This window comes from Acomys russatus, chromosome 2 (assembly GCF_903995435.1).
Source record: "Acomys russatus chromosome 2, mAcoRus1.1, whole genome shotgun sequence".
NCBI classification, from domain to species: domain Eukaryota; kingdom Metazoa; phylum Chordata; class Mammalia; order Rodentia; family Muridae; genus Acomys; species Acomys russatus.
Genome location: NC_067138.1, coordinates 45,746,378 through 45,761,003, shown reverse-complemented (window position 1 = coordinate 45,761,003; position 14,626 = coordinate 45,746,378).

Below are 14,626 nucleotides of genomic sequence, written 5' to 3'. Positions count from 1 at the left end.
CCATTTTTTCTATTCTATTTCTTAGGATGCCTTTTTCTTGACACGTAAGTCTTTCCTCATTGGAATGGGCTTTTAATTATAAGGCTTCTCACATTTAGTGAAAAGTAGGTGATACACTTATAATAATTTAATGCATATAGGTGCTCTCTGAAATATTACTGAAAAAGGAACCCTGTTAAACATGTGAGCAATAAAATAAAATGAAATGAAGCAACAGGGAGCTTAGATGTCAATAGATGTTGGAATATGGAGAGATGGTGAGAAAACAGGGAAAAAATTCAGCTGAGTGAAAGGAGCTGAATGACCTGGAGCTAAAAAAAAAAAAAAGAAAGAAAGAAAGAAAGAAAGAAAAAGAAAAAAGGAAAAAAGAAAAAAGAAAGAAAGACAGACAAAAAAAAAAAAGAAAGAAAAAGAAAATGTATATGAGAAATTAGACCAAACTCAGAAAACCTGAGATATGTTGTTAGTCTTTTATTGGAAGAGTGAGACGATTGATATTAAGAGATATCAGTGAGCAGTGTTTATTGATTGTTATTTTGTATTGTGTTGTATTTGTATTGTTCTCTCTCCTCTGTCTGTCTGTCTGTCTCTCTCTCTCTCTCTCTGTATCTTCTTGTGTGGGTTTTTTTTTTTTTTTTATTGTTTTGTTCTCTGAGTGTAGCACTTTCTGTAGTCCTTGATTAGTAGATAAATAGTACTTCTATTTGGTTACTGTGAAATGTCTTCTTTGCTCCATCTACAGTAATTGAACATTTTATTGGGTATAGCAGTCTGCATACCATCTGTGGTCTCTAAAAGTCTATAGACCACTGGTCCATGACCTTCTGGCTTTTAGAGTTTCTATTGAGAAGTCAGGTGCTATTCTATTACAAAAGAAGTGCCTTTGTATATAACTTGGGCTTTTTCCTTTGCGTATTTTAATATCCTTCTTTGTTATATAAGTTCAGTGTTTTGATTATTATGTGCCATGGGGAATTTCTTTTCTGGACCAGTCTATTAATTGGTTTTTTTTTTTTTTTTTTACTTGTATAGGCTCAATTTTATCCAATCCCTTGTATCCTCCCATTCCTCGCCCCCCCCCCCCATTTTTCCAATATTCCCTCCCCTATGACTGTTCCTGAAGGGGATTACGTCCCCCTATATATTCTCATAGGCTACCAAGTCTCTTCTTGGCTACCTGCTGTCCTTCCTCTGAGTGCCACCAGGTCTCCCCCTCCAGGGGACATGGTCAAATGTGAGGCACCAGAGTACGTGAGAAAGTCATATCACACTCTCCACTCAACTGTGGAGAATATTCTGACCATTGGCTAGATCTGGGAAGGGGTTTAAAATTTACCTCCTGTATTGTCCTTGGCTGTTGCCTTAGTTTGAGCGGGACCCCTGGGCCCAAATCTGCCTATCATATTGTTCTACATGTAGATTTCTAGGACCCTCTGGATCCTTTTATTTTGCTATTCTCCCATGCGTCTCTCATTTAGAGTCCCAATAGGATGCCTTTCCCTCTGTCCCAGTTTCCTGGTGAGCTAGAAATGATCATAATGAGTGAGTTAACCCAGAAGCAGAAAGAATCAAATGGTATATACTCACTTATATCTGCATAATAGCCCAAGGGGCATGTCCCACGAAAGCCTTCAGTCTATTAATTGTTATACATGCTTCTAACACCTTAATAGATGTCTCCTTCTTTAGGTTATGGGCATTTTCTTCTATGATTTCATTGAAAACATTTTCTGTTCCATTGACCTCGATTTCAAATTATTCCTATTATTCTAAGTTCTGATCTTTTCATAATGTCTCAGATATACCAGATTTTTTTTGAAAGTGTAACATTTTCATTGACCAAGGTATCCATCCTTCTATTGTGCCTTCAATATCTGAAATTCTCCCTTTTTATACTGTTGATGAAGCTTGCCTCTGAGTTTCCTGTTTAAGTTTCTAAATTTTTCATTTCTAGATTCCATTCAGGTTCAATTTTCTTAATTCTTAATTTTCACTTTCAGGTCCTGAGTGTTTTATTTACGTCTCTCCACTGTTTATGTTTTCATAGATCTCCTTAGAAAATTATTCATTTCCTCTTTAAGGAGTTTAAATATAATCATTAGTGCTTTTAAACTCTTGTCTTGTGATTCAGCTATATTGAAATATTACCAGCCTATTCTAGTAGGGTGTCTGGACTCTAGCACAGACATAGTGTCCTGGTTGTTATTGTGTTATTGGGCATTGTGTTATTCTGTTATTGTGCATACTAGTTTCTAGGCATCTAGGTCAGAGATTATTATAATTTTAGATGCCTAGTGTTGTCTTTTTTGAGAAGATGTTTGGTCCTTGCTTTCTGTTGTGTGCTTTGGTTCTTAGGTGAGTGTGATGGCTGTATATTGCTTGGTAGGAAATTCTTCTAGGATTCTGATTAGGTGTGGCCACTGGGAATTCTGAATAAAAGGTGCTTCCAAGAACTGACACTTAGGAATGTGGTTGGTCTAAGAGGAGTGAATGATGATGGGATGTACCGGAGGGAAAAATCAGAGTGTTACACCAGGTTCTTCTTAGTACTCTGGGAATTGTGACATAAAGTGAGGAGGGGCTGCAAAAGTTAGTCTTCTACAGAGCAGGGGATGAGACTAGGGAATTGAGTGGGGGGAAAGGAGGAGCAGAGCATGAAAATCTAAAGCTCGCTGACCTACATGCTTCTCTGGAAGCTTTGGCTGTTGGGGTACAAAATAATGTCTGCTGGGGTTGGGGACTAGGACAAATGGAAGAACATGGAGAATAGGGAGAGATCTGTAAGATTCACTGGTTATGGTGTCCAAAGATTTTGGGGAGTCTTCAGGAGTGCTATGCTACAGAGCTGAGGTAACCCTCAGACTGGGGGAGTTGGATTTGTATGAGAGGAGGAAGAGGTGAAGATCTGCAGTTAGACCATCTGATTCCCTGCCCTTGGCTGGTGTGTTCCCATGGAATCCTTGTTGTGGTTTGAGGCTGGATAATGGGATGAGTGGGGGAAAGTCTAAGTGATCCACTGTAGGATGAGGAAGGTCAGAGAAGAAGAGGAAACTGCAGCATGTGGTGTGCTACAGAGCTGCATGTTTGGACTTGGAGGAGAGAAAGGAGAAGTGAAGATCTACAGTTAGCCTGCCTGTTTCTAAAGCTGAAGTGACATGAGGGTTCCAGGGAATACCTGTTGGAATTGGGGGTTGGGATAAAACAATGAATGTGCGTGGGCATGTGAGGGTGTGTGTGTGTGTTGAAGAAAATTTGGAGAGTAAAATCTCTATGATCCACTGGAGATGGGGGCTGTGGGAAAGGGAGGCCACATCGGCTGGTCTTCTGCAGGAGCTGGGGATGAGTCTTTGGACTGGGTTTGGAAGACTGGAAGGAGAGTTGAAGTTCTAATGTTACACTTCCTGCTTCCCTCTTGACTTTAACTATCAACATCTAGGTCTGGAAGGCATTAGGTCACAGCTCTCAGTGATCTTACTGAAGTTATTTTCATTCTGCAAGTGCATGATTTGTCATCACTCACAATGAAAATAAACAGAGTGATTTCCAAGAGAAAGAGAAAGAAGGAGATTTCTAGGACCCTCTGGATCCTTTTATTTTGCTGTTCTCCCATGCGTCTCTCATTTAGAGTCCCAATAGGATGCCTTCCCCTCTGTCCCAGATTTGGGCCCAGGGGTCCCGCTCAAACTAAGGCACCAGCCAAGGACAATACAGGAGGTAAACTTTAAACCCTTCCCAGATCTAGCCAATGGTCAGAATATCTCCACAGTTGATGATGGAGAGTGGGGTATGACTTTCTCATGTCCTCTGGTGCCTCACATTTGACCATGTCCCTGGAGGGGGAGACCTGGTGGCACTCAGAGGAAGGACAGCAAGTAGCCAAGAAGAGACTGTGATACCCTATGAGAATATATAGGGGGACGTAATCCCCCTCAGGAACAGTCATAGGGGAGGGGAATAATGGGAAAATGGGGGGGGGAGGAATGGGAGGATACAAGGGATGGGATAAACATTGAGATGTAACAAGAATAAATTAATAAAAAAATAAATAAAATAAAAGCAACAAAAAAAAAAAGAGAAAGAAAGGATAGAGATAATTAGAGAAAGAACTGAGAGAAATAATGAATAGCAGATACCACAGTAGTCAGACAAAGAAAGTAAGTTGTAGTGTTTTATACTACATTACAATGAGTAGCTTACAGCAATCTACTGTGTTCTGGAGAGATAGAAGACAGCAGTTCAGTCTTCCACCATAAAAGTTATGGAGATAGAAATGTTAATCATCTTACCTTGATCATTACACCCCATACTTATACTGAAAAATTGCTGTGTATCTCCAATATTGTACAACCATGCCGCATTAAAAGAATCCAGAAGAATAAAATAAAACAATGTTATATCAAGCTATATTACTAAACAGAATAAAAGCAATTGTAATCACCCAAACTCTAAGAACAGGCCAGTATTTCAGGAAGAAGCTGAAGTTCTCCTTTAAAATTAATAATATCCTTAAGAAAGGTCAACAAAGGTTCTAATAAAAAAAAGAGAGAGATACACATCACTGAAAGGACTTTTCAAAGAACAAATACGTCACTGCCAATAGGATATCTGAGGAGACAAAGGCAGGTGGATTACATGGTCATAGTTGAGGGCAAGCTTGCACTATATCTATGAAGTCAGTTAGATGGCTCATTGCATAGGACAGTGGTTCTCAGCCTCCCTCATGCTGTGATCTATTGATACAGTTTCTTGTGTTGTGGTGACCCTGAGCATAAAATTGTTTCATTGTTAGTTCATAACTGTAATTTTGCTATTGTTATAGATCATAATGTAAGTATCTGATATGCAGAATATCTGATACAGACCACTGTGAAAAGGCCATTCAACCACCCTAAGAGGTGTTGCAACCCACATGTTGAGAACTACAGGCATAATGGCACTTGCCACTGAGCCTGAAGACCTGAGTTTGACACCTTCCAATGATGGAAGGAGAAAACGGAATCCCTCAATCCTCTGACTGTCAAACTCACTCGGTGGAACATATATGCCCACAAACACCAGACACACAAAAATATGCAAAATAAAATTTAAAACTTTTAAAATTTAAAAGGAAGTTAAAACATAATGTAGGTATCCAGTTTAAAAGAAACAAATACATTAAAAATTAGAACTGATGAAAATTGTTCTCAGGCATTTAAGATTTTGTTGTTAAAAAGTTATAACCATAGGACAAAATAGGAGAGAACATTGTAATAAGCCAGGAGAAAGAATGCATGAATGGAGCTGAAAGTCTCTATTGATAAACAAGGAAATACATAGATGGTGTCTAAGATGCAGAACATAGTTCAAATCTAACCATATGTAGACCAGCACCAGAAACATTTGCAAACTTTGTGAGTGTTTAGCCCTGTGGATTACATCATGCAATGATGAAAATCATGACACGATAATGAGTTTTGTATTTAATATAAAGTAATATGAAAATGACAAGTAATTATTGGCATTTCTTTATATTATATTAATTATTAGTAGTAAATAGGCTTAAAATTCTTAAAAGGTCTTTTTTAGATGTAGGAGAGACAAATAAAATGAATTTTACCTTTTTTATTTTAAGATTTTAAGTGCTGATTACTGTCGTTAAAAAGTAATGAAACAGCAGAGAAATAAATAAAAAATGGAAATATGCCAACCCAGAACTTACTGCCTTTATATTAGTCAGAAACAATGTCAGACCTTGTTATCTACTTACAAGCTGGTAAGGGTAAATGCAATAGCCAGAGGATTGCTTAATTGCTATAGAGATCAACTGATCATGTTGTATTTTGCTTAAATAAATTTACTTGACTGCATATTTCATATATAACTTCAACTGGCATATATCATGTAAAACATATTCTATGTTTTATTAAAACTTATATTTAATTTTAATCTGGAGACACAAGAGAAAGATGAAACAAAGCTATATTGTTGCTTTTCAAAAATGTAATTGTTTAACATGTTTCAAAACTCTGAGCTAAAGAAGGTAGGGTGCAAAAAAACAGAAGAATCAAATATTCTATGGATTTCATACTAGTTGACCCCAAAATATTTATGCCTAGAAATATGACTTCTTTCCATAATTTTTAATTATCTTCCTGATTCATAGTGTCCATATTTCCTTCCATAGCAATAACCCCCTCAGTTGTTCTGTCTGGATTCTACATTTAAGTGGATTCAAATATCATTAATCCTTTTTCTCACAATTTTTCAATTTCTGAGTTCTTTATTTTGATCTATATCTTTATTAGCTAGAATTAATTGTCATGCTTCTTTTTCTACAGGTGACTTAGATATGATATTCTGTGTATTGTTTCATGTATGAGCATGTCCATCTTTCTCTTGCTTTCATAATATACCTTCAGTTTCTTTCCTTCAAACCTTTGAAGAAATCAGGTTGGGTATTTACCCAATATGAACATGGTTCTGGATTGAACACTAAGCATCTTCAGGAAAACCATGCAAATTAGCTCTACCATATTTACCTGTCAATAAATGTGAAGCAATACAAAATATAACTTCTTTTGATGTCATAGTAGGTGATTTATTTCACTGACCTAAAGGTATAAGATATTTCTTGGAGAATCTTTGGCATTCGATGCTTTAACTATGGTAGGAATTCATATTGAATATCCTATATCAAAACCCTAGGAATATTGTGTGCATGTCTTCAAGTTAATGTTGATTTATATTTTTGAAAATGTTATGTTTTTATTAATTGATTCAATAAATATTTATTAGACATCTACATATCAGGCACTAGATTATTGGCTATGTCATTGGAAAAATACAAACACAATTCCCAAACCCCTATGTATCTGGAAGAAAGAGGAAAAAACAAAAAATGAAATAGAAAAATAAATTGTCCAGAAACATAATATGATAAAAGGTTACAAAGTCTAGGGTTAAGTGTGGGTTCAGAATAGTGAAAGAATGGTTGAAGAAAAGAACAAGAATTCGAAAAGACCAATTTGAAGTTTTCAGCTGGTCAATCATGGAAAAGTTTACTTAGAAGGTGATAAGCCAGAAATTAGTTAAAAGAATGAAGGAGTGAGCAAAGAAAGATAGGGGAACAAATGTCAGAACCAGAGAAAACAGCAAATCCATGAAGTGCACACTTGGCATATTTAAAAAACACAACTTGGGGGGTTGAAACAGAAGCATCTCAATCTCAAGGTTTGCCTGGGACACAGAATGGGTTCCAGACCAACCTCAGCAAATTTATTGAAATCCTATATCAAAAATACATAAATAATTAAATTACATTGTTTTAAGAAGCTTTTAAAAAGGACACTGTGCATAGACTCAACATAAAAAAGCAAAATATTTGAAGTATTAAAAATAGAGGAGTGATCCAGGTACATGGTTACTGAAAAGCTCTAACAATGAGTTACAAGATTTTAGCTAGAGGTGCAATATAACTAAAATGTTCTAATATTTCTTTTGTCTATTTTGTTGGAAGGAGACTAAATGCAAGGAATACCATCAGGTGAAACAAAACAAGTAGGATCTTACAACAATGTAGGTAAAAGGAGTTTAATGTGTGTTCATGCATTTTTCTAAGGCACTATGGAGAAATGTACATGGCAAAGCCATCAACACCACAAACTAAATCAGTGCATGTAAGATACTACTAAATGGAAAAATATAATGATAAAAGAGCTAAAAGACCAACATGATATTGAAGACATACAAGAACATTGTTAAAATTGATACCTCCATGTATGAGTTACAGGAAAACAATATTAATTAAGAGAGGGCGGTACGGCGAGGAAAGTAGGCAGATAGCTGTTTGAAACAGATCAGAGAGCCCAGAAATAGCATCTTATGAGTATAATCTACTCATCTTTGACAAAAGAAGCTACAACAATTATATATTCACATGTGAACCCAACAGATCTAAGCAAATACATTTTAACCTCACAAAAAATTACCTAAAAATGGAATACAGAATTAAAGGTAGAACTAAAACCGTCAAACTCATGAGAGCTACTATACAATGTAGATAACCTTAGGTTTAGTAATAACATTTTGGATATACACAAAAGGCAAGAGCTGACAAAGAATGAACTTATAGTTTAAAATTAAAATCTTTGGCTCCATAAAAGATATAAACAAGAAAAGATAAGCCATAGAGTGGCAGAATATATTTTCAAAAACTGATAAAATACAGTTTCCAAAATAAGCAAATATATTTAAAAACTCAACAAGAAGAAAATAACACAGTTTTTGAAATGGACTAAAAACATTACCATATACCTCACCAAAGAATATGCATATACAAAAAGAATATGTAACACACTGAGTATAGTATACTACAAGCAAAACACAAATGAAAACAATGAGATGCAACTACATGCCTCTTAGTCTGGAAAGCATCCAGAGCATGGGTAGTATCAAATGATGGCCAGATGGTAGACCAACAAAATCTCTTACTCACTGCTCATGAGAGGGAAAATTTATGCAACCACTTGGGTAATTTTAAAAAAATAAATATGTCATAAGGGAGGGGAATAAGGGGAAAAGGGGAGGGAAGGAAGAATGGGAGGACACAAGGAATGGGATAACCATTGCGATGTAACAAGAATAAATTAATAATAAAAAATTTTTAAAAAGAATAAAAAATAAATAAATAAATAAATAATAAAAATGAATATGTCTGAAAACACCTCTTAAGATTTTTGTGTGGCCCAAAGAGTGGAGAAGCAAAATCCATCCACCGCGACCCTGTAAAGTGATGTTTTAGGCATCTTTGTTCATGGTTGCTAAATCTTGGAAGCAACCAAGACATTCATCAGTGAATATGTAAGTGGGTATATAATGACTAGGCAATGGAATGTCATTCCACACTAAGAATGTGAGTAATCACGGTACAGAAAGATATGAGATGGTGCTAAAGTATTTTTCCACCTGTTTAATTGTCCTCTCGGGGGCATACTGCCTCTGTCTGCTAATGTAGACTTAGCTCTGGAAGCTTTAAGCCTCCATACAGGCTAATCTAGGCCTAGAATATGTTCAGACTCTGGGACTTACTGCTAAATGGGCTCACCCCCTCTAGTTCCTTCTGAAGTCTGGCTGGCTTGGTCAACTCAGCTGTTTTGAGTCTAACTCCTCTATAAACTGATTGATTCAATCTGACTTCTCTCAGTTTCTCACTACATAACTCTTCTTGTCCTCAAACTTACTCTAGCACTCTGTTCTAATCTGGCTCATTCTCATTCTCTGTTTCCTTTTGCCTTCACCTCTTTACTAGCTTGTTCTCTTATCAACCTGTCTCTGTAAAACTCTCCTGGTAAAAACTGCCTCTGAGACAACGTCCTGAACAGAACACCAACAGCCCAGGCCTTAATGTCAACAATTAATAAATGGGACCTCATGAGGCTTAGAGGCTTCTGTAAGGCAGGAGACACTGTCAAGAGAACAAAGTGACAGCCTACAGACTGGGAAAAAGTCTTCACCAACCCTACATCTGACAAAGGTCTAATACCTAAGATGTATAAAGAACTCAAGAAATTAAACACCACCAAACCAAATAACCCAATTGAGAAATGGGGCTTGGAACTAAACAGAATTATCAACAGAGGAATTTCAAATGGCTGAGAAACACTTAAAGAAATGCTCAACCTCCTTAGTCATCAGAGAAATGTAAATCAAAACAACTCTGAGATTACACCCATCAGAATGGCTAAGATCAAAAATTCAAGTGACACCACATGCTGGCGAGGATGTGGGGAGAGAGGAACACTCTTTCATTGCTGGTGGGAATGCAAACTAGTACAGCACTTTGGAAATCTATCTGGTGCTATCTCAGAAAAATGGGAATAGGGCTTCCTCAAGACCCAGCTATTCCACTCCTTGGCATATACCCAGAAGATGCTCCAGCACACAACAAGAAAATTTGCTCAACCATGTTCATAGCAGCCTTATTCATAATAGCCAGAACATGGAAACAGCCTAAGTGTCCCTCAGTAGAAGAGTGGATAAAGAAACTGTGGTATATATACACTATGGAATAATACTCAGCTATTAAAAACAAGCAATTCCTGAAATTTGTGGACAAATGGATTGAGCTAGAAATGATCATAATGAGTGATTTAACCCAGAAGCAGAAAGAATCAAATGGTATATACTCACTTATATCTACATATTAGCCCAAGGGGCATGTCCCACAAAAGCCTTCACTTACCAGGAAACTGGGACAGAGGGGAAGGCATCCTATTGGGACTCTAAATGAGAGACGCATGGGAGAACAGCAAAGTAGAAGGATCCAGAGGGTCCTAGAAACCTACAAATAGAACATTATGATAGGCAGATTTGGGCCCAGGGGTCCCGCTCAAACTAAGGCACTAGCCAAGGACAATACAGGCGGTAAACTTTAAACCACTACCCAGATCTAGCCAATGGTCAGAACATTCTCCACAGTTGAGTGGAGAGTGGGGTATGACTTTCACATGAACTCTGGTGCCTCATATTTGACCATGTCCCCTGGAGGGGGAGACCTGGTGGCACTCAGAGGAAGGATAGCAGGTTACCAAGAAGAGACTTGATACCCTATGAGCATATACAGGGGGAGGAAATTCCCCTCAGGAACAGTCATAGGGGAGGGGAATAAGGGTGAAATGGGAGGGAGGGAAGAATGGGAGGTACAAGGGGTGGGATAACCATTGAGATGTAACAATAATAAATTAATAAAAAAATTTTTTTTTAAAAAGAGGAAAAAAAACTGCCTCCGAATTCCCTGAACTGAATTGTTACAAATTAAACTCTACTGCAATGCCTTTTCAACTCACTGACTCAACTGAACTGCCTAAGCAGAACTGACTGGAGGTCAGAGATCCCCATAACTCTGTGTCCTGAGTGCTGGGATTAAAGGCTTATACCTCCTCAGGACCTAAGATTTTCTTCACCTGAAACTTGTCCTATACCAGCCTAGCCTTGAACGAAGAGATCTGCTTTCCTGTTTCCTGTCTGTATTCTAGCCAGACCACACAGATCTAGAAGGCCTTTGGATGTGATCTCTTGCCAGAGCAGCCATGTTCTGAATTAAAATTCATCTACAAGATAGAATTAAGTATATCTAGATAAGTGTAAGAAGTCAACCAGAAAAGAATATATGCTATATTATTTCAAATATATGATAAAAAGAAACTTTATAGCATTCCAAATATGTAACGAGGAAAGTTCTTGGTGCTTTATATTCTTTTGTTTAATACATGCCATTAAGTAGTTTTCCAAATTCAAAGCATATCCAATACTAAGAAGGAACCTAGTCGAACCTGATAATAATAGGTGCCAACTTCCAGGCTATAGTAGCAGGGTATAGGCTATTTATGGATCAGAATGGAATGTCTATGGGAAATCACTGCTCTCTCTTGGGTTTCCCATGACCTTACTACAAATTGTCTTTTCAAGCAAGTCAAATAATTGCCTTTAAAATGCAGATGAAAAGGATACTTAATTAGAAGTTTCCTTGTTAGATGTTATCCAGTGAGATAAGTTAGGTGACTTAAGTCAAGTCTACATGGAAACAACAGGAGAACATAAAGATGTATCTGGTGTCTCAAAGTATAAAGGGATTCAAGAGTAACAAAGAATATGACTGGAAGGGAAATTTCTGTTCATTTTGTCATAATATTAGTGGGACTGTCATTACATGGTTTATTATGTCTAGTCAAGTATCAGCTGTCATTTTTCCAGACATAGTTATTTTAGTGCAGTCAGGTTTCCTGAGAAAACACTGTTTTGGTTAATAGAATTTTCTTATATCCATTTTGATCATTATATTCAGAAATTCCTACATACTTATTACTATTCAATCAAACATTTCTACTTTATTTGGCCTGGTAGGCAGTTTATCATGGAAATACCAGTATTTTCTTCCTTGCTGATACAGCTGCTGCCTTTTGCCTTGCGTAGAACTGACTGCTGACCTAACCTCCTAATATGGCCAATGGAAAACACATAGGTCATGGAATGATAAGGAAGACCCTGCATGCTCTTATTGTAGCTACTATTAAAGGAATGAAGGCTGAGAGATACAAAAGTCAAATCTCTCCCAGTCACTCGATGGAGCCTTTGTACAATTCACCATCCCTGGAGAAAAGTTATTGGAGCAGATGGAAAACTTAGTCGGCCCTGGGCAATTTGTTCCCTTTCAAAATATGAACAGTTTTGCTTTTAAAAATTAGTCTGACTTAATCTTCAAAACCAAGTATGAGTATATATTCTCTTCCTAAGCTACCTGAAAGTATAGCTAAGTGCTTCATAAAAACTCTTTACTAGGTACAAGGAACAAATGAGAGAATGTATTCTTCTGACAGAAAAAAAGAAAAAAAGGAAAATGAGAGAAAAAGAACATCACAAGTTAAATATCTAGTTAAGATAAAATATTTAATTTCAGGGGGGTTATTTTTGTTTTGTTTTGTTTTGCATTTTTTGGTAACCGAGTCAAGGTTTCTTTGTGTAACTCTGGTCACCCTGGCTCAGGTTGGCCTTGAACTCAGAAAGTTGCCTGCCTCTACCTCATGAGTACTGAGATTAAAAGCATACACCACCACTGTCACCTAGCATTTAGCATCAGCCCCCAGAAATGGTAGGACCATGGATCACAACATGGTCGTCAGCAGCAGTACAGACCACAGATATTAACATGGCTTCAGGTAGTTGTACAGGCTACGCATATAAATGTAGTAATGGTGGCAATACAGAACAAGACACTAACATGGCCTTCTTTTATAGTATAGACTAAGGACATTCACTTTGCCTCTAGTGATAGCATGGGCCTCAAATGTAGACATGACCTCCAGTGGCAACCCAGAACACATGAACCTCAGGTTTCACCAAGGCCTGGGGCTGCATCAGGGCCCAAGGATACCAATATGGCTTCCTGGGTTGGCATGGACCATGGAGGTTTGTCAAGGGCATCCAATCTAGACAATTAACTGTTCTTTATTATGATCATCTGGTTGTTTCTCAGAGCAAGGGCAATCACGTGGCTGGGCAGTGACTTTGGGGCCGAGTCTGGGCAAGCTCCAGGCTGTTGCACATCACATTGCTGACCTGCTTCTCAACAACATGTTCTCTCACACTTGTCACTGCTGTGGTGCCTCTATCTGTAACTTTCACCATACAAAGCTTGGCAAGGTATCTGGTAGCAGGTTCCAGGTGGCTGCATACCTCCTCCCATTGATGTCAGCCACCCTGAGGCCCATGAGGCTTGACCTTTGTGCTTGTAGCTTGCAGGTAGAATCATTGTCCTGAACTCGCCGTTTCTCATCATGGCAAACAGCACTGGCACACCAGCTTTATGTTGGTGGCTGGCAGCCAGCCCAAGACTGACCCTATTCAACAGTGGCATCTGGTCCTGAAGGACTCCAAGTGCTCCAGCAGCTCATAAGTGGGGTAGATATTGGAGTGGACCAACTCAAAGCACGGGAATTGGTGGCAGATAGCAGCTGAGTTGCCCCATGAGGACCTTGACACTATTTTCATTAAAAGAAAGACAATTCGGTTATACCTAATGGGACAAATAAAAGTTGTAGGGGGTAATGAGGTGAGATAGATCTAGAGATGAAGATGTCCAAAGTTCCTTTCAATCCTAGGTTTGAGTCATCAGTAAACACAAGCCACATAATAATAATAATAATAATAATAATAATAATAATAATAATAATAAGAAGAAGAAGAAGAAGAAGAAGAAGAAGAAGAAGAAGAAGAAGAAGAAGAAGAAGAAAAAGAAGAAGGAGAAGGATGAAGAGGACAAAAGGGGGACCCAGAGTCAGAAATGAAGCTGTAGCAACTTATACTGACAGGTAACCTCTACAGATTTTGAAGAAGAAAGGCAATCTAGCTCATATTAAAACACCTCCTCTGTTTCTATTACTCAGCTTTTGGTAATGTAAGCATTGTATCAATTCTGATTTTAACCATCATCTATCATCTCCCCAAATGACTATTTGTGTACACTCAAGGGACACCATTTCCACAGCCCAGGTACCACAGCTGATGAAGATCTGCATTCTTTACTTCATGTCTTGGAGCGGGTGCTTACTAACATACTGAGATCCCAGAAAGATGGGGATGGGAAATAAAAGTGACCAAGTGTCATAGCTATTATTCAGTAATTTCAATAGTAACTTTAGAGCTCACAAAATGTCAGTTATGCCACCCAACATCATCTCATTGAGCAACTCCATCATGGGATATTTCCAACAGCTTCTAGTTTTTTAGCAAAGATCTGTGTTGTCCAGTGTGGATATTACAATGGTAACCCTCTATTGCAGAATGTGCATACTCAATGAATGACCACAAAATTTTTTAAATATTATCTTGAATTGACTTCTAAATTATTGACAAATATTAAGTCCCAGTCATTGTATGGTTTATTTTTCATGGATTAAAAACTAAGATTAAAAAGTGGTACATCTTCTCTGTGCATTAATGATGCAGCCTAATGCCAGTTTCAGACCACTTAATTAAATGTACCTCTGTTCCTAAGCATCAAACAGGTAATTTGGCATCCTGAAGTAGCCAATCCATCACCTTAAATGCAAATTTCAACAGACAATGTCTTACACATTTGACCCACTCTCTA